The sequence below is a fragment of the Megascapheus bottae genome, chromosome 13 (assembly GCF_031878675.1).
Source record: "Megascapheus bottae isolate mThoBot1 chromosome 13, mThoBot2.hap1, whole genome shotgun sequence".
Classification (NCBI taxonomy): Eukaryota; Metazoa; Chordata; class Mammalia; order Rodentia; family Geomyidae; genus Megascapheus; species Megascapheus bottae.
In genome coordinates, this window is record NC_143521.1 from 23,100,037 (window position 1) to 23,122,658 (window position 22,622).

Genomic DNA, 22,622 nt, shown 5'->3' on the forward strand with positions numbered 1-22,622 from the left:
TAAAATAAAATAAAGAATTTAAGTGACTTCTTATTACTTTGCATACAAAGACTCATGTTGCTAAGTAGTTGCTCAATCACTCTAAGGCATGCTCAGGCCTTTTTGTATACTAGATATATATTTTTAGTATGTCATTCTTTTTATCCAGGACAGAACTTAAATTTTCTTACCAAGGCCCCCAAATTTCTGTTAGTTTGTTCCAATGAATCCTCCTGCTTTCTCCTTCCTGAGCAGCTGGGATTAAAACTACGTACCAAATGTCCGATCATATTGATTGCTTTGGAAATTTAAATTTAGTTTGTTAAAATTTTAGTTCCTAGGGATAACAATATTCATTTCTGGCTTTTTGTCCTATACCTCATGCCCATAATACTACCTACTCAAGAGGATGAGAGCTGAGATTCATAGTTAAAACAAAAAAGTTAAACCTTTCAGGGCAGGAAAATTTGTGAGACTTTTCTCTACAATTAACCACAAAAAGACAGAAGGAAAGCTATAGTTTTAATGGTACAGCACGAGGCTTGAGCATAAAAGAAACTCTCAAGGACTGTCCTCAGACCTTGAGTTTAAGACCAGAAGAAAAATAACTGAATAAGAGAAAATTTTTGATGAGTAAAGATCTGAAAATAGACAAAGCAAATACAGAAATCTAAATAAAAGTCTCCAAAAGTTTAGTTTGTTCTTGTCCTTCAAGATATTAAATTATATATGCATAAAAAATTACAAAAGCCGACCCAGATGCTGTAGCTCAGATCTGTAATCCTAGTTACTCAGGAGGCTGAGATCTGAGGATCAACGTTTAAAGCCAGCCAGGGAACAAAAGGACCTGAGATTCTAATCTCCAATTAACCTCTAGAAAATGGGGAGTGGGGCTTGGCTCAAGGAGTAGGATGGTAGCCTTGAACTGAAGAACTCAGGGACAATGCCCAGGCCAAGTTCAAGCCCCATGATTTACCCCCCGACCACCCACACAAATTTACAAAATCTCAGAATATATTTGTTTTCCTTCTTGTTGGGTTGAGGCACACTCCTGCTCTGAGGAAAGAACTCAGGGACTTATACTTTCCTTAGCTTATGTGCTCATGACAGGTACTCTAATGTTTGAGCCATGCCTCTATAGTAGATTTAATTGGGATTAAAATTTCTCAGATATTTGTGTATGGTAGCTACATATTACAATCCTCTGGGCTTTAGCATCTTGAGTTGGTAGGATTACAGACTTTAGCTACGAATACCTACCTGACATATGCACATTAAAACAGTAACTTCCATACTTTAGTTTTCATAAATTTGAATTACTCATGACATGTCTACTATTTTGTTTGTGTGTGTCTGTGTGTGTGTCTGTGTGTGTGTGTTTCCTGACATAGGAACATATCTCTGATATTTTTGCAGCATGGTGTCAGAAAATAAAATCCACTTAACTATATCTAATTTTTACAAACAAAAAATGAACAATTAAATTAGTAGAAACATTCAACTAAATGCACAGAATTAAGGAATTCTGTCATTATATTTGATATTTAATATTATTGATGCAATGAATATTTCAAAGCTAGAAGTTTTTTTAGCAGGAAATAAAAATCTAGACAGATAAGAAGTGGAATATTTGTAGTATAATTTTTAACATATTCATGTTACCATCCATGTGATAAAACTGATGGGATACCAGAATATTTAAATGAAATATACTGCTCACGTTCTCTAGACCCATTGTAAATGCCTTGATTTTACATGAGCTAAATAGCTTATTCTATAGGGGCTTTCTATAGAAATATACTTCTCATCTTTGCATATGTTCACTACCACTACCCAAGGACATTTATGTATATTTAAAAGCAAAAGAGGAGTTATAATACCCCAAAACAGTAACATAAAAGTCACAGGATGTAAAGTGATAAGAAAATTTAAATTCCTAAGAGTGATTATAGTTAGATTTAGAAAACAGCTATTTCTGAGGATAAAAGAACAGCAAAGTAAATGATCATGGCTTTTCACTTGAAACTGTAAACCAAACCTCAACTCTCAAAGGGTCTGGACTATAATGGGTTTTATTGCTATAACTTTCCATTAAATTGTGTCACTTGGCAGAGGAGTCCTAGAAGACAAGTGAGAAACACCCTTTCTGGCATGCACAATCACTGTGGTGGCAGTTCCTTCTCCCTTAGAAATAAAACCAAATGACTGATTTTATTCTGTTGGACATAGTCTTTTCTAATGAATTCTTTGATCTATTTTCCCTTAGCTTATTTCAGATAATTTCCTTAGGTTGCTCTATGTTTGTTTTGAATGAAAGCTGGTTGATATGAGGGAAATAAAGACATATGAGATCCAATCAGTTACTCATTCTCCTTGCTCTTTTAAGATCTGCTCAAAATGAGTTTACTTTTAACATGGAACTGTATCTCATTGAATGCTGCAGCCTATGTACAAATTAATGCCTTGGTGGATCACATAAAACCCTTTCCTTGTGTGAAACTCATAATGTATGAAAACTCAAGATTGTGTTCAACCTTTCTTCTTCTATTTCAGACAATCTGTAATTAAGCAACTGCTTATCAGTAGAGAATCCATGCCATAATTTAAAAAACTAAATCCTAATTATTTATATAATCTTCTCCATTTAGGTGCTTTCATATTTTCCATAGAACGTCATTTCAAATGACAGGGAATTTGGTGGACCATAGGTCAGAATATCAGACTAGTCTATACAAAATCCTAAGTTTCTTTCATGGATATAGTAAGAAAACTGAACCCAAAGAAGTTAATAAGAAATATCTAGCAATTTATTTGTTTATTTCTCTCTATATATGTGATCGTCTATTCTGTCAATTTATCTCCCTTATCATTTATCTATCACTATACCTGTCACTGTATACCATTATATAAATCATTAACATCATTTTATTTATCACTAAAAATAGATACATGAAACATTATGTGGCTAAGAGGAATTTATTTCAATAATGCAAGGCTGGGTCAATTTTGAAATTTTGAATAGATCTTTTATATGTAAAAAACCCTACATGTAATAGTGATCCCTCCTGACCACATTACCTCCAGCATCTGTTGGTATTAGTTTTCTTGATCCTGGCCATTCCAACTGGAGTGAGGTGGAATCTTAGAGTTCTTTTGATTTGCATTTTTTTTATGACCCAATATGTGGAGCATTTCTTCATGTGTCTATAGGCCATTTTTGTTTCTTCTTCAGAGAAGACTCTCTTTAAGTCTTTGGCCCATCTTTTAATGGGATGGTTGTTTCTTTGGAGATTAGTTTTGGAGTGATTCAATTTTTTTAGCTGTTGATATATTTTAGATATGAGGCCTTTGTCTGTTGTATGGTTGGTGAAGATCTTCTCCCATTCTGTAGGCTTCCTACTTAGTTTACTAGCTATGTCCTTTGCCATACAAAAGCTCTGCAGTTTAATGAAGTCCCACTTATCCAGCCTTTCTCTGATTTGTTGTGATTCTTGGTCCTTATTAAGAAAGTTTTGACCTGTGCCAAGGAGGCCTGGAAAGCAGTATGGCAGTTCCTCAAAAGACTAAACATAGAGCTCACCTATGACCCAGCAATTCCAGTACTTGGCATTTACCCAATTGTCCAGAAACAAGGACATACTAAATCTACTAGCACAATTATGTTTATTGCAACACTATTTACCATAGCAAAGATATGGAACCAACCCAGATGTCCCTCAGTTGATGAGTGGATAAACAAGATGTGCTATTTGTACACAATGGAATTCTATGCTGCTGTCAGAAAGAATGGCATTGCTCCCTTTGTTAGGAAATATAGACTTAGAATAAATCATATTAAGTGAAGTAAGCCAGACTCAAAGGAACTTAAGATCAATGGTTTTCCTTATTTGTCATAATCAGTAGAAACCTTGGGCTCTACTAGCAGATTTGCAATAGAGCAAAACCTAGATACATAAGGCCATATAGTATGATGCTAAATGAAAGGATCTCTAGGATATAGAAACAAAAGCTGTATAATGAGTGATTGTTGTCCTTAATGTATTATGTTATCTCTCATCTCTTTTGCTGTCCCTTGGTTATCTCATATTGTTACAGTATCTCACTTTGTTATCTGATATATTAGATACATTTGTATTTGGTTGTTTGAAATTGGATAGGGAAGGGGGGAAAACAAGATGAGGGGTGAGGGTCAGAGGGATGGAAATGGGGACCAAGACATGAGAAAGCGCATCAATGTATGTGAATTAATGCATCTTCTGTCTGGCAAATATAATGTAACCCTTCTATTAATTACAATAAAAAATATATGAAGAAAAAAAACCTACCTGTCAGTTAGTGGATTGTATAAGAATGGTATCACTTATATCAAGATCAACTCCTGATTCTTGTACTACTCTTAGGCATTTCCTGAGAAAAATAACTGATCTACGGACTGGGAGTTTGGCCTAGTGGTAGAGTGCTTGCCTAGCATGCACGAAGAACCGGGTTCAATTCCTCGGTACCACATACATAGAAAAAAGCCAGATTTGTTGCTGAGGCTCAAGTGGTAGAGCTCTATCTTTGATAAAATCCAAGGACAGTGCTCAGGCCCTGAGCTTATGCCAAGGACTGGCAAAAAAAGAACTGATCTATACTTTTATCATAAGCATAATATACATGGTTGGAATCTCACTTCAAAAATTTATAGGATTTCATTAAATATTTTCTTCTTTACACTCACTTGTTCATGCAGTATTATTCTGGTACAGGGAATCAGTAAGAATTACTGAACCAAGTAATTTTTTTGGCACGTTATTGAACTATTTCCAAATTCAGCACTGTTCACTTACAATGACCAGATGATATTCCAATTTATTCCTGACTTGGTAAAGTCTAGGTCAGACCTACCACACTGCTATTTCAATCAAACCAGGATTCATGTCTGTACAGATACTGCTTTGGCTCCATGCTTGTTTCTGAAGTGCTCTCTTAATTTCTTTTTATAGTTTTAATGATTCAATACATTATATTAATTTTCTGTGCTTTATAAAACACTTGGGTATGACTTCTCTTGGGTCCGCTATTTTTTATAATTTCCAGACATTTTATTTCTAAAATAAGAAGAAAATTACATTGTTGTTCTTTCTGACAGCAGCATAGAATTCCATTGTGTACAAATACCACATCTTGTAGATCCATTCATCAACTGAGGGACATCTAGGTTGGTTCCATATCTTTGCTATGGTAAATAGTGCTGCAATGAACATTGTTGTGCTGGTGGATTTACTATGTCCTTCGTTCTGGATGATTGGATAAATGCCAAGTAGTGGAATTGCTGGGTCATAGGGGAGCTCTATGTTTAACCTTTTGAGGAACTGCCATACTGCTTTCCATAGTGGTTGAACGAGTTTGCACTCCCACTAACCGTGTAGTAGTGATCCCTCCTGGCCACATCCCCTCCAGCATCTGTTGGTATTAGTTTTCTTGATCCTGGCCATTCTAACTGGAGTGAGGTGGAATCTTAGAGTTCTTTTGATTTGCATTTCTTTTATGACCAGAGATGTTGAGCATTTCTTCATGTGTCTATAGGCCATTTTTGTTTCTTCTTCAGAGAAGACTCTCTTTAAGTCTTTGGCCCATCTTTTAATGGGATGGTTGTTACTTTGGAGATTAGTTTTGGATTGATTCATTTTTTTGAGTTGTTGATATATTTTAGATATGAGGCCTTTGTCCGTTGTATGGTTGGTGAAGATCTTCTCCCACTCTGTAGGCTTCCTAATTAATTTACTAGCTATGTCCTTTGCCATACAAAAGCTCTGATATATTGGATATATTTGTATTTGGTTATTTGAAATTGGATAGGGAAGGGGGAAAAACAAGATGTGGGGTGGGGGGAGGATAATGGGGACCAAGACATGTGAAATGGTATCAATGTATGTGAATTAATGCACCTTCTATCTGGCAAATATCATGTAACCCTTTTATTTATTTATTTATTTATTTATTTATTCATTTTTTGCCAGTCCTGGGCTTGAGCTCAGGGCCTGATTAGTGGCCTTGAACTTTCCTCAAGGCTAGAGCTCTACCACTTGAGCCTCAGCACCACTTCTGGCTTTTTTTTTTCTATATATGTGGTACCGAGGAATCGAACCTGGGTCTTCATGCATGCTAGGCAAGCACTTTAACCACTAGGCAAAACTCCTGGTCCTCATGTAACCCTTTTATTAATTACAATAAAAATATCAAAAAAGAAAAGTACATTGTCTGGAATTGAATTCATAGTGAAGGATTTGATCTTTTTAAGGCAGAAGAAGCTAGCCTCTTTAACATTTCTTAGCATCTAATGTTATTGAATTCTTGACTTCACTAATTATTGAAGGAAACATACTCATTTTAGTGATGTGTCTATTTTTCCTCCTTTTAAGTATGCCCTCTAATATATTGCTATAGTAATCCATCATCCTAAATATATTACTAACATGTTTATGTGAACAACTACTGTAGAACACTAATATGACTCCATCCAAAAGTTTCAGCTTTGATTTTCTGTATTTTTTTTTAGGGGGGTAGACATGAAGTTTGAGCTTAGGGCCTGGGATGTGTCCCTGAGTTTTATTGCTAAAAGCTAACAACCTATCACTTAGAGCTGCAGCTACACTTCAGGTTTTTTGTTGGTCAATTAGAGATAAAATTCTCACCGGCTTTCTTGCCCAGATTAGCTTCTAACATTTATCCTCAGATCCGACGCTTGGTAGCTAGAATTATAAGCTTGAACCACTGACATCTGTCACATATTTTCTATTTTCTACAAATGAAGCCAGTTTTTGTTGGATTGTCTAATAAATATAAAATACACATCAGTTTTTGAAAATTAGCAAGAAATGTCTTTTATAGACAAAGATGGAAAAGAGTAGAATAATTCAAAATCTTGGATTAGTGATAAAATACTAATATACTGTACCAATTGAGTTAAAACATATCATATTTATCTTTAATTTTTCTAAAATGACTGCAAAAGTTTGAATTCTATATGAAAATTCCATTTGTGCCTATTTCCTGTTTCTTTTGTATAATAATAGGGTACAGTTAGCACAGGTTAGAAAGTGACAGAAGTGGTTACTGTTTCCATAAATAATATAATATGCACTGTAAGACTTCTTCACAAATGTTTCTGAAATAGGAACAAATTTGAGAATAGTGAATTTTTGAAATTTTAGGAACAACAATTCTTGATTCTTTTAGGTCAATTTATAGAAGAACCTAATATCTTCTATTAAAATATTGAGTAAGGCAACCTATCAGTATTATCCAAAGCTTATAGTAATTTGCATTGGTGGACTTAACATCATGGTTTTCTCCATACTTGATGAAAGTATGAATCCCAGGATTTCTCATCTGCCTGGAGGTTTCATTTTGTGTAATTGTTGGAGGACAAGGCAGTAATTTCTCATCAGTGTGGTGAGGGCAGTATATGTGACCTAGACATGTTAGGCAATTTTACAGTTTCTCTAGCTATATTTCCTGTTGTGGGTTTACTGTATTGTTGACTACTTCTCTGGTAAGCAAAGGAAGTCTTCATTTTATGGACTTGGTTTTCTCTTTGTTGGAGTTCATGATATTCCTTTTCTATTTTAACATTACAAATACATTATATAATATATTAGAGAAATCTGCTATTTGCATGTTCTGGCATGGACTTAGTTAGGGGAATAGTTCAAGTAATAGTTGAACTGTATCATCATCTGTGATGAAAGCACTATCCACCTTTAAAGATTCTTAAATTGATTTTAAATACGAACCAACAATAAACAGAATTTAAATTGCCATAGGCTGAAACTGAAATATGTGTGCATGACATAGACAATTTTTGAATAAATGTATGCCTGTTCTTACTTAGAGCAACACCATTGTGATGAAAAGTGTTGTAGCCACTTTTATTTTACATAAGACATGGAATTTCATGGGATTTAATGAGTAGAAAAATGATAGAATTTTAATAGGTAAAATCACAGTGTTATCAGATGACATGGTGGAGTTGAAGGACTATTCTAAAGCTATACTCAAAGGCACTATAAAACTGACAGGTTTAGGGGTAGAGAATGTGGCCTAGTGGCAGACTGTTTGCCTAGTATTCACGAAGTCCCAGGTTTGATTCCCCAGCACCTCATAAACAGAAAAAGCAAGACGTGGTGCTGTGACTTAAGTGGTAGAGCACTAGACTTGAGGAATGCCCAAGGACAGTGTCCAGGTGGTGAGTTCAAGCCCAAGAACTGACAAAAAAATAAATAAATAAACTGACAACTTTTGAAAAGAGATCTGCTGTAATTGCAGCAATAAGGGAAGCAGTAGGAGCCTATGTGTTTATTATGTGCTTGGGCTACTGGAGGAAAAATTACTACGATCATCTTTTCTGTGTACATAGAGATTAGCAAATACATACATTTTATGGACACTCCACTGAACCTAGAAGGATTACGAAGTTTCTTCACTGTGGGTATGGATAATCAACTTGAAATGATTACCAGGGGGTTCAGAAATAGAAAACATTTGCAGACAGCATTGATTATAATATTTAGTTAACTCAAGAAATTATACTAACTCATACCTCTGGAAAGATTTAGTTTAGTTGTAATTCTTTAATTATAAAATTATTGATTTAAAAAAATAATTGACTATGGTAAGAGTAGTACTTGTGTTTTGGTAAAACTTAAAGATTTCTCAAAACAGATGAAGAGATTAACCAAAGTAATGAGATTAATTCATTGTTCATTTCTTTCTTTTTCTGTTTGTATTGTAATCATACACTATCAGAGAAGGGAAAAAAAGCTACCTATGTTAATTTCTTTCTCAATTTGACTTTGGACCTTAATAAATAGGTGATATCTTCTACAAAGAGGAGACTTAATCAACATTTTAAGATAAGAACAAGGACTATGTAGAGAGCAACCACTGATTAAGAATTAATTACAGTACATTTTTACCATTTTGGTCAGGGTGAATGAGTAATGTCACATAAACTATGTAATTTATTGGTATATTAAATTTAAATGTGTTATAACTTAAATATTCATATTCTGTTAAGGATCTTACAAACCTAATTTATGCATGTTATCTCTGTAGGATGGAAGAGTCATCTCTCACATGGGATATAGAATCATCTAGAATATTCTCTTCATTTGATATCACCTGTACATTTGATGGACTGCAATTTTTAACCAATCTTTAAAGCTTCATCTTAAGATGCTTGATTCATGTGAGTCTGAGTGACAATATGTTCTATATTTGGGGAAATTTCTATGGATCTATTTACTTATCCAAATATAAACAAATTATGTTTGTAAACATTTTATATCAGTCCAGGGGCTTGAACTCAAGGCACTGTCTCTAAGATTTTTTTAAATAAATGCGAGCTCTCTGTAACTTACCTATAGCTCTACTTCTGGAACTTCTTGTGGTTAAATGGAGATAAGATTCATGGACTTTTCCTGTTCAGACTGGCTTTTAATGGAGATTCTAAGATTTCAGCCTCTTGGATAGAGAAGATTGAAGGCAGGAACCACTGGTGTCTGGCACAAACTCTTTTTGTTAAGGAGGAAAATAAAAGGATTCATACACATTTCTTTATTCAAGTATCATAATAAGAATTCTTCAACATTTTTATGTCCCCATTGAGTAAAATATATTGGCTTATTGACCTAGTAAATGCCTAGTTATAGCCCCAGTATAGTTTGACTTTGTGAAGTGAATGTAAAATGTTATTGACTACCAAAGGGAAAAAAGTGAAAAAGATCAATAACAACATAAAATTTAATGTCAAGTAATATGTTTGATAGGATTATATTTATAATGGTGCTAAAGAATACTAGGAATACAATTTTAAAATGTTCTTAAGTCCCTTCCCAATTGATATAATTTATGTTTGGATTAAAAATAAATTAGATGGATAGAAGGTTATAGAAATGGTAAAACATGTTTCTAAGACATATTAATTAGTGTTTTAATTACTAGTTAAAACATATCATAGTTTCTACTTCTAGTATGCTTTTCAAGCTATCAGGAAGAGAAAGATTTTGTCTTCAACTTTGTTTTTTTGGAAGTTAAACAGTTTTATTTATTTATTTTTATTTTTTTAATTTTTTTTATTGTAATTAGTAAAAGGGTTACATGATATTTGCCAGATAGAAGGTGCATTAATTCACATACATTGATACCCTTTCACATGTCTTGGTGTCTTCAACTTTTAGTTGTTCTATAATGCGTTAAATCTTTGATCCATAGAATACTTGGTACTTAGATATAAGTCTTATTTCCTTTAAGAACATGAAAATTTAGACATCTTTGCCAAGATCAGCTTTAATTCAGCTATGCATGGCTAAAAATTAAAGATTTGCAATGTCTTATACATTTTCTGCACACTTATTTTGGTGATGTCTTATGCATAATACATTTCTTCAATTAAATGTTCAAGTGGTATCACAAATAAAAATAAGTTTTTCATTGAAGGTGGAAAAAGTGACATTGAGACAATGGATGATGACATTTGTTAGTTCTTGTAACAATGTTATTGATATTTTATACTTCAAAGGATTAATGATATGAAAAGTGGTGAAACTTTGGTTTTAGTAGATATTATCAGAGTCAATTGGTGTTTGCATTTATGTCCTTTTGTGAAGATATTCAACTCTTCTGCATTGGTCCAAAGATAAACTGGGTAACTGTAGGGGTCCTTGGAATTGCTCAGGGCACTATTTATTACTATTATTATTATTATAGTTTCATTTTATTTATTTTTAATATATTTTATTGTAATTAATAGAAGGGATACATTATATTCGCCAGATAGAAAGTGCATTACTTTACTTACATTGATAGCTCTTTTCATATTTTTGTCCCAATTTCCCTCCTCCCACCCCTTCCCCTATCCTTGTTTTCCCCTTCTCTATCCTATTTCAAATAAACATATATATATATAATATATCAGACACTGTAACAATATGAGATAACCAAGGGACAACCAAACAGATGATAAATAACATAGTACATTAAGAACAACAGTCGCACATTATATGGGTATTGTTTCTATATCCTGGATATCCTTTCATTCAGCCTCATCCTATATGGCCTTATGAATCTAGGTTTTGCCCTATTGTAAACCTCTGCTAGGAGAATCCAAGGTTTATACTAATTATAACAAATGAGGGAAACCATTGAGCCTATATTCCTTTGAGTCTGGCTTAGTTCACTTAATATGATTTATTCTAAGTCTTTCCATGTCCTTACAAATGGGCGATGTCATTCTTTCTGACAGCAGCATAAATTCCATTGTGTATAAATACCACATCTTGATCCAATCATCATTTCGGTTGGTTCCATATCTTTGCTATGGTAAATAGTGTTGCAATGAACATCGTTGTACTAGTTGATTTAGTATGCCCTTGTTTCTGGACAATTTGGGTAAATGCCAAGTAGTGGAATCGCTGGGTCTATGTTTAGTCTTTTGAGGAACCACCAGACTGCTTTTCATAGTGGCTGGACGAGTTTACACTCCCACCAACAGTGTAGTAGTGATCCCTCCTGGCCACATTCCTGCCAGCATCTGTTGTTATTAGATTTCTTGATCATGGCCATTCTAATTGGAGTGGAATGAAATCTCAGAGTTGTTTTGATTTGCATTTCTTTTATGGCCAGAGATGTCAAGCATTTCTTATTTCTTCTTCAGAGAAGACTTTCTTTAAGTCTCTCTTTAAGAGAGTCTTTAAGACTCTCTTTAAGTCCATCTTTTAATGGGGTGGTTGTTTCTTTGGAGATTAGTTTTGGAGTGATTCTATTTATTTATTTTTTTCCAGTCCTGTGCCTTGAACTCAGGGTCTGAGTTCTGTCCGTGGGTTTTCTCAAAGTTAGTACTCTACCACTTGACCCACAGCCCCACTTCCAGCATTATCTATGTATGTGGTACTGAGTAATTGAAACTGGGTCTTCGTGCATGCTAGGCAAGCACTCTACCACTAGGCAAAGCCCCTGGTCCCCCACTATTATTATTTTTAATCTCTAATATCTTCACTTAAAAATAATTTTCCTGATTGTTGTCCTTAATGTACTATGTTGTCTCTCATCTCCTTTGCTGTCCCTTGGTTATCTCATATTGTTACAGTATCTCACTCTGTTATCTGATATATTGAATTTATTTGTATTTGGTTATTTGAAATTTGATAGGGAAGGGGGGAAAACCAAGACGGATGGGGGGTGTGGGGGGGAGGGTAATGGGTACCAAGACATGTGAAAGGGTATCAATGTATGTGAATTAATGCACCTTCTATCTGACAAATATCATGTAACCCTTTTACTAATTACAATTAAAAAAAAGAAAAAAAATAATTTTCCTGGAGAAATGATTTTTATTATCCATAACAATGCTTTCAGTCTAGGGCAGACAACATAGCCTAGTGGTAGAGTGCTTGACTAGCATTCCTCCGCACCAGAAAAAGCTGGAAATGGTGCTGTGGCTGAAGTGGTAGAGTGCTAGCCTAGAGAAAGACCAAATGACATTGCCTAGGCCTTGAGTTCTAGCCCCAGAACTGGCAAAAAATGTACTCATTCTATTGGTTCTAAGACAAGTAAGGGGCTGAGTTTTAATTGTTGGCTTTCTTTACGTAAACCTATGTTTTTGTTGGTCGTTGCACTTGAACTGAGGGCCTAGCCACTGTCCCTGAGCTTTTTTGGTAAATTCTTGAGCCACAATGCCACACCTGGTTTTCTGCGGGGGGGAGGGGGGGTTAAATTGAAATAAGTCTCACATACATTCCTGCCCAAGCTGGCTTTGAACTGTAATCCTCAGCACTAGCTTTTGATTAGCTAGGATTACAAGTGGGCATCACAGACCCTGGGCCTATTATTTGGTTTTTAAGATACTTTCTATTGGGTAGAAAAGATTATTTTAGGCCTCACCTTTCACTGAATGTACTTAATGGTCTTCAGTGCAAAATATACTATCTATTTATTTATCTTTCGGTCTGTCCAACCAGTTATCTTCCTACCTACCTACTATCTATCACCATCTAGCTAGCCAGTTAACTTCTTAATCATTTTTACATTGCTATTAGATAATGTGAGAAAGTTCACTCTCAGTTTCTAATAGTCTCAGAGTTTATCTTGGTTAAATTCTAATAAAAGTCATTCTACCTACAATAATTGGCATTCAGTGTTTTTTCATGCATATGTACTGTGTCATTTGAATACAAAAATTATGAAGAAATGCCCTAGTCTTCAGAGAGATGCCTCTAAATTGTGAGGTTGTGTTAGTACTTATCTACTGTTCATATTCCCAAAACAGAGTTTAAACGAGAAAGAATTAATTTGGGACCATAGTTTCCAGAGGCTTCATTACTTTTAAGATGGAAACATCATGTCAGAATGAATAGAGGAAAACTGCATACTTGATGCAACCAGGAAGCATAAGAACTAGCAAGAAGGGCCTAGCTACATGATGTACCTTTCAAAGATCAATGACTTACTTTTTCCCAACCTCCTATAAATTTACCATCAGACTAATCCACTGATACAACTAGCACCATTATGCTCTATCAAATGTTGTCCTTTAGTAGAATCTTTCACTCTCAGTGGTTTCCACAGCAGCTTCAGATTCAGCCTCACTTCATCGATTGCTCTTTTAGGAATTATTTATCAAAGTTCTAATCCTGCTGTAAGTTGCCTAACCTTGAGTCCCCACAGGAGCCAGCAGTATCCCTAACTCTATCACTTGTTACACTACTTATACTTGAAATATCAACATCAGGCAACATCAGGTAAATGAAATTAAGGTGAAGTCTGGCTAATTCCTGAGCTGTCTTCCAGTCCATTTTCTGATTGTCATGATGAAAACCACTTGATTTCTTTACAATGGCATTAATTTCTACAGTAATTGCATCTTTTCTGATCCAAGTTTTAAATGTGTTCCTTTTTTTAAAAGAAACTGCATAATTTCTTTAGAAAAGTATGTGGGTGGGAGGGAGGGAAAATGGGAGAAAAACATGGAAAAGGGTAGCAATGTTCCAAAAGCAATGTGCTCATTACCTTACAAATGCAACTGTAATCTTTTTATCTATTACCGAAATATTTTTTTCATTTTCTAAATATTTTATTGTAAGGGTAATATACAATGAGGCTAGTTATACAAGTCAGGTAATGAGTATATTTCCTTCTGAACAACATCAGACCCTTCTTCATTTTCTCCAGATTTTCCCCTCCTGATTTGTCTTCCTTTCAAGTTGTGTAGTTAATTTCTACTGTAGTGTCTAGTGGGTTTTACTATTGAATTGGTTTACCCTTTTTCCCACTGTTTTTTGGCATCCTTCTTCCACTCCTTAAATCAGATAAACTTATTTGTAAGACAAAGTATGGAAATGAAAGACTTGGAAAAATTTCTATTAAGTGAAGTAAGCCACACCTAAAGAAACATAGACTCCCTGGTTTTCCTCATTTGCAATAATTGGTATACATCTAAAATTTTATCACCAGAGGATCACAATAGCTCAATAGCTATGTACTTATGGACAAATGGGATGATTCTAATGGAAATGAACTCAAGGATACGGAACCAAGAAGAGTACCTTTGTGGTTGTTGTTTTTAATGAATTATGGGACGCTATTTATTTTCTCTTTTATTTTCCCCCTTATGGTTTATCCTCTGTTGTTACTGTATGTGATTTCTGTTGTTATTGTATGTGATTTTGGTGCATGGTACATATATATATATATATGTATTTGTTTATTTGATTTAGGGAAGGGAAAGGGAGCAACAAGATGATGAGACAAAGGACAAAGGGTGAACCAATGTAACAGTGGTATCACAACAAGAAAATATGTTGGAAATGAACTTTGTAACTCAGGAGGGAGTGGGGGAAGGATAAGTGGGAGAAATACCCACTCCCTTCCTAATGTTACTGTAACCCCTCTACACATGACCTTGACAACAAAATTTTTTAAAAGACAAAGTTTACAGAATTCAAAAGCAGCAAATGGAAAGGAAAAGTCAAATAATTATACCTGGGCCTGATTAATTTAACTGAAGTGTAAGCATTCGTACAGTGAGAACAAAAGAGAATATTCTTAGTAGAGACTACTGGCATACAAAAAGGCTTTGTCAATAAAATATTTGAAAAAGAAAAATTTGTCAACACTCCTGGAGGAAGGAAGATGGCGCCAGACAATAGGGACGCTGCCTAGCTTTCTCTGACAAAAAGAGAGAACCAGGGAGTCCCACGAGCCAACTACCTAAAGAAATCCACAACAACAAACTCAAAAAGCAACGGAGAAAGACTCAAACCGGAAAAGAAATCCAGATAAAGCTCACATCCAACTTTCTCAAAGAATTCGGAACGCGAGGACCCCTTCCCCACCTCTTGCGCAAAGCCGCAGAAAGCCGGGTTAAGCGGCAGCTGGTGCCGGACCAAGCCGTGAAAAGCGGGTTGAGCGTGTGCCTGCTCCACGCAGGGAAAGCTGGGGCGTGAGTAATACAGCGCATCCCCAAACACATCAGGAAAGCAGAGCTGGTGCCAAGCAATAGAACTTAACTCAGACCCCAACACCCCACCCGAGAAAGACTGGAGGGAGCAGGAGGGCAAGGAATTTAGAATCCTGTCCCTTCCCTCAATAGCCCCCTCCCTCAGGCCATTGACTGGAGATTGAAAGGCAGGCTACCCTTAAGACCCAGCACCCCACCAAGGGAGGCGGGGCTGTCCCAACTCCCACCTGCCCAATGGGTTCAACCCCCAGCCCTCTGACCGGAGACTGACAAGCGGGCGGACCCTAAGACTCAGCACCCCACCAGGGGAGGTGGAGCTGTCCCAGCTCCCACCCGCCCACCAGGCTCCTCTCCCAGGCCACTGGATCTGGAGAGTGGAGGGCGTTGGGACCCTGCCTTACAACAGTGGGTAGGGGGTGCGGGTAAATAGGAGCCAGCTTCTGCCCCCCTCAATTCTTGAGCGGGGCATCCTACAGCTGGGAATCCTGAGCAAGACACCACCGAGGCCCCCCCCCCCACAGTCACAGACTCTGACAAAGCAGTGGAAAAAAAGCAGAGATCTGAAGGGCCGATCAGCAGCCAATCTCCCCTTCTGAGAACCAAAAAGGCGGGGCTCAGTAGAAACCAAAAAAAGGATCCTAAAGGCAGCCAGGGAAAAGGGTTCAGTAACCTATAAAGGAAAACCAATCAGAATAACCCCAGATTACTCAGCAGAGACCATGCAAGCAAGAAGTGACTGGAAGCATATATGTCATGCCCTTAAGTCAAATAACTACCAACCAAGAATACTGTACCCAGCTAAGCTCTCATTCATAACTGAGGGAACAATAAAAACATTCCATTCCAGGGAAAAGCTGCAACAATATGTCGCAACAAAACCAACACTACAGAGAATTCTCAAAGATGTTCTATACATAGAAAACCAAAATAAATGCAATATAGGGAAAGAAATGGCACCTAAACAGCATACCACCTAAGGACCACAAGAACTGTCAAGACACAAGCCCAAATAAAAGCTTTTAAAAATGGTAGGACCTAATAAATATCTCTCAATCCTAACTCTCAATATCAATGGACTTAACTCTCCAATTAAACGGCATAGGCTGTCTAGTTGGATCAAAAAGCAAGAGCCATCGTTCTGTTGTCTTCAAGAGACACATCTTACCCAAAAAAAACAAGCATCTTTTGAAAGTGAGAGGTTGAAATAAACTCTATCAAGCTAACGACCCCCATAAACAGGCTGGAGTTGTCATCCTCATATCAGATAAAATAGACTTCAAACTAAAATTAGTAAGAAAAGACAAAGAAGGTTACTACATACTACTAAAGGGATCTTTCCTCCAGGAAGACATAACGATCCTAAATATTTACACACCTAATCCCGGAGCTCCAAACTTCATCAAGCAAACTTTACTTACACTGAAACCATACATAGATCGAAATACAGTGATTGTCGGTGACTTTAACACACCACTCTCACATGGTCAGATCAACAAGGCAAAAACTCAACAGAGAAACCTTAGAACTGAACAACTATATAGACCAACAAGATCTAACAGACATCTGCAGAATATTCCACCCAGCAACAACACAATATATGTTTTTCTCAGCAGCACATGGAACATTTTCCAAAATAGATCACATCTTAGGCCATAAAACAAACCTGGACAGATTCAGAAACACTGAAATTATTCCATGCACACTCTCAGACCATAAAGGCATCAAACTGGAACTGAACACACATCTCCACCAACGAAAACCCTGTAACTCATGGAGACTGAACAACACATTGTTGAATCACCAATGGGTCATCGAAGAGATCAGAACAGAAATCCAACAGTTTATGAAATTTAACAATAAAGAGCACACAAAATACCAACTCCTTTGGGACACAGCAAAGGCAGTACACAGAGGAAAATTTATAGTGCTGAGTGCCTACAACAACAAGTTGGAAAAATTGCAAACCAACAAGTTAATGTCTCACCTTAAGCTCCTAAAAAAGAGCAACAAACCAACCCTAATCCCAGTAGAAGAAAGCAAATAATTAAAATCAAAGCAGAATTAAATGATTTGGAATCCAAAAAAACTATAGAAAGAATCAACAAAACAAGGAGTTGGTTCTTTGAAAGAATTAACAAAATTGACAAGCCCTTAGCAAATCTTACCAAAAAAAGAAGAGAGCATATCGAAAGAAACAAAATTGCACATGAAAATGGTAATATCATGACAGAAATTACCAAGATCCAGAATATCATGAGGGAATACTCCTCAAACCTTTATGCCAACAAATTTGAGAATCTAGATGAAATGGATGAATTCCTAGCCAATATTAACATACCCACACTGAACCAAGAAGAACTAAGCCAACTCAACAGGCCTATTTCAAGCTCTGAAATAGAAATGGCAATTAGAGAACTTCCACCTAAGAAAAGCGCAGGGCCAGACGGATTCACAGCTGAATTCTATAAGGTCTTCAAAGCAGAGCTCACACCAATACTCCTCAAGCTCTTCAACGAAATTGAAAATGAAGGTTCCTTACCAAACTCATCCTATGAAGCCAGTATAACCCTCATCCCGAAACCAGACAGAGATTCATCAAAGAAAGAGAACTATAGACCTATACGTTTGATGAACATCGATGCAAAACTTCTCAACAAAATACTGGCCAACCGTCTACAACAACTCATCAAAAAAATTATACACTATGATCAAACTGGATTCATTACAGGGAGGCAAAGCTGGTTCAACATACGCAAATCAATTAATATAATTCAACACATCAACAGGAGCAAGGACAAAAATCACATGATTGTCTCAATAGACGCGGAAAAGGCATTTGACAAGATCCAACACCCCTTTTTGTTAAAAGCTCTGGAGAAACTAGGAAGCCATGGAACATTCCTCAATGTAATAAAGGCTGTGTATGAGAAACCTACTGCTAGTATTACACTTAATGGTGAAAATCTAAAGCCATTCCCTCTAAAATCAGGAACGAGACAAGGATGCCCACTCTCTCCACTGCTCTTAAACATAGTACTAGAATTCCTAGCCAGTGCAATAAGGCAAGAAGCAAGCATAAAGGGGATCCAAGTAGGGAAAGAGGAAATAAAACTATCCCTCTTTGCAGATGACATGATTCTGTATTTAAAGAATCCTATAGACTCTACTCCCAAGCTCCTTGAGCTGATTCAAAGCTTTGGAAGAGTAGCAGGCTATAAAATCAACCCTCAAAAATCAACTGCCTTCCTTTATGCCAACAGTGAGAGGAACGAGGCAATAATCAGGAAAGAAACTCCTTTCACAATTGCCTCAAAGAAAATAAAGAACCTAGGAATTAGCTTAACTAAGAATGTAAAAGACCTTTTTGACGAAAACTTTAAAACCCTAAAAAAGGAAATTAAAGCAGAACTAAGGAAATGGAAAAACCTCCCATGCTCCTGGATTGGAAGAATCAACATTGTGAAAATGACAATCTTGCCAAGAGCTATCTACAAATTCAATGCAATACCCATCAACATCCCAATGTCATTCTTTAAAGAAATAGAAGAGGCAATCCAAAATTTCATATGGAATAATAAAAGACCCTGTATAGCAAAAACACTTCTTAGCAGAAAGAACAGCGCTGGAGGAATTTCAGTTCCAAACTTTAGACTCTATTACAGAGCTATAATTCTCAAAGCAGCTTGGTACTGGCACAGGAACAGGCCTGAAGACCAATGGAATAGAACTGAGGACCCAGATAGTAAACCACAGACCTATGGCCACCTAATCTTTGACAAGGGAGCCAAAAAAATAGAATGGAAGAAAGACAGACTCTTCAACAAGTTGTGCTGGCAGAATTGGTTAAGCACCTGCAGAAAAGTAAAGCTGGATCCTTCTTTGTCACCTTGCACTAGAATTAACTCCAAATGGATCAAAGACCTCGAGGTAAAAGCTGACACACTGAAAACTCTACAGGAAGGAATAGGAGATACACTAGGCCTCCTTGGCACAGGTCGAAACTTTCTTAATAAGGACCAAGAATCACAACAAATCAGAGAAAGGCTGGATAAGTGGGACTGCATTAAACTGCAGAGCTTTTGTATGGCAAAGGACATAGCTAGTAAACTAATCAGGAAGCCTACAGAGTGGGAGAAGATCTTCACCAACCAAACAACGGACAAAGGCCTCATATCTAAAATATATCAACAACTCAAAAAATTGAATCACTCCAAAAGTAACCTCCAAAGTAACAACCATCCCATTAAAAGATGGGCCAACGACTTAAAGAGAGTCTTCTCTGAAGAAGAAACAAAAATGGCCTATAGACACATGAAGAAATGCTCAACATCTCTGGTCATAAAAGAAATGCAAATCAAAACAACTCTAAGATTCCACCTAACTCCAGCTAGAATGGCCAGGATCAGGAAAACAAATGACAACAGATGCTGGAGGGGATGTAGCCAGGAGGGATCACTAATACACTGTTGGTGGGAGTGCAAACTCGTTCAACCACTATGGAAAGCAGTGTGGCAGTGCCTCAAAAGGCTAAACATAGAACTCCCCTATGACCCAGCAATTCCACTACTTGGCATTTACCCAACTACCCAGAAACTAAGACATACTAAACCCACTAGCACAACAATGTTCATTGCAGCATTATTCACCATAGCAAAGATATGGAACCAACCTAGATGTCCCTCAGTTGATGAGTGGATCAACAAGTTGTGGTATTTGTACACAATGGAATTCTATGCTGCTGTCAGAAAGAATGACATCGACCCATTTGTTAGGAAATGGAAAGACTTAGAAAACATCACATTAAGTGAAGTAAGCCAGACTCAAAGGAACTTAGGCTCAATGGTTTCCCTCATTGGTCATAATCAGTAGAAACCTTGGGCTCTACTAGCAGAGATTTGCAATAGAGCAAAATCTTGATACATAAGGACATATAATGTGAAGCTAATTGAAAGGACCTCCAGGATACTGAAACAAAAGCCATATAATGAATGATTGTTGTCCTTAATGTACTATGTTGTCTCTCATCTCCTTTGCTGTCCCTTGGTTGTCTCATATTGGTATAGTATCTCACTTTGTTATCTGATATATTGAATTTATTTGTATTTGGATATTTGAAATTTGATAGGGAAGGGGTAAAACCAAGACAGGTGGGGAGTGTGCTGGGGGAGGGAAATGGGTACCAAGACATGTGAAAGGGTATCAATGTATGTGAATTAATGCACCTTCTATCTGGCAAATATCATGTAACCCTTTAACTAATTACAATAAAAAAATAAAAAAGAAAAAAGAAGAAAAATTTGTCAGTTTTATTTCTTGCCTTCTATTTTATTTCTTGCCTTCCCTATTTGAGTATAAATCTAACAAAATGGAGTTTGGGATACCCATACCAAAGTCTGAAGACTACTGTCTTTAAATGTGCCGTTTTAAAATTTTTCAGATTTTTTTGTTGTTGTTGTGGGTCGTGGGGTTTGAATTCTGGGCCTGGATGTTGTCCCTGAGTTCTTCAGCTCTAGGCTACTGTCCTATCCCTTGGCTTCATAAGATTCAATCCATGGTCAAGTGATTCCACTGACTTCTCGGTAGCAAAACAACCATCACGGCCAAAATGAAATCTGTAAACCTCACAGAAGCCAGGAAACAGAGACAGACGAAAGATCTTCTGGAGACAAGACAATGACACATGCTCAGAAACCTACTTCTCCAAATTAGGCACAAATTTATATTCCTTTAGTTGTTTACTTAGGAATTTTGACAACAATTTTTTTTTTTTAATGACTAGTTCAGATAGGCATCCTAAAGAGTCGAGCCATAGCTGTGCTTTTAGTTGGGCATGCTATGCAGAAACAGTTTGGAACTAGTTTGGGGGAGGATTTGGAAACTTTTGCATGTATGAAATAGGAGAGCCAAGAAATGCTAAATGGGTGATTATGGTGGCTAATAAGAAGACCAGGATGCTGATAATAATGTGGGCAACATGACTGACTGTGTTCCTGAGCTTTCAAATGAGAGTTAAGACTCTAGGAGGAAGACTCTACAGGCCACTGATGGTAAATTCTGGAAAAAGAAACTATCTGCCTTTAGTCCATACCCTGCGATTTTGTGAGAGTTTGAGGAGGATGAGAGCACCAACTGTGCACAGCTGTCACCCTTGATTCTATGGAGGCTGAAATCTGAGGATCGCAGTTTGAAATCAGCAGTGAGAGGAAAGTCCTTGAGATATTTTATCTGCAATCAACTACCTACAGAGCTGGAAGTATAGCTGTTCCTCAATGATAGAGTGCTTATCTTGAGTAAATACACACACACACACACACACACACACACACACACACACACACACACACAATCTAATCTGAGTGCGAAGACTCATGCCTATAATCCTAGCTACTTAGGAGGCTGTGATCTGAGAATCAAGGTTCCGAGCTAGCCCGGGCACTAAAGTCCATGAGACTATCTCCAATTAACCACCAGAAAACCGGAAATGATGCTGTTGCTCAAGTGGTAGAAAGCTAGCCTTGAGAAAAGCCACGGAAAATATCCAGGCCCTGAGTTCAATCCCAGGACTAGCAAAAAAACAAAACTAACAAAAAACAAAACAAAACAAAGAAACTAACAAAACAACAAAAAACAACAACAAAATAAAAAAAAATATAGATTACTGGAGGCCAAGCTTTCAACATAGGAGACTTTTAGGAGAATATTTCATACCATTCGTAAGAGAAGTACACCTTTGAATGTATTTGCTTTTTTATTCTTTGGGGGAAAATCCAGAAAATATTTATTTGCATATTATTTTTTTAAAAAGAAAACAACTTTAAATTTGAAAACTTGTTGGAATGGAGCTGTACTAATTTGGGTCCATTGGAAGCTAATTTGGGTCCACTGGAAGCCAAAATACATTCACTTGAATTTCAAATGTTTGTTAGGAGTCATGAAAGAAGTTTTTGAACAAGTTGATTGAAGGCAATAATTGCGTATTTGGAGTCTTTCTGTTACATTCATACATCGTCAGCTAATGTCAGAATCCCATGTACAATATCACTACTGTATAGGCAAGCCAACCAAATGCATGTAATTTGAATAGCAGCATCAGTGTGAATCAGGGTAAAAAGAAATGCTCACCATCTATAAAATCTTTCACAGA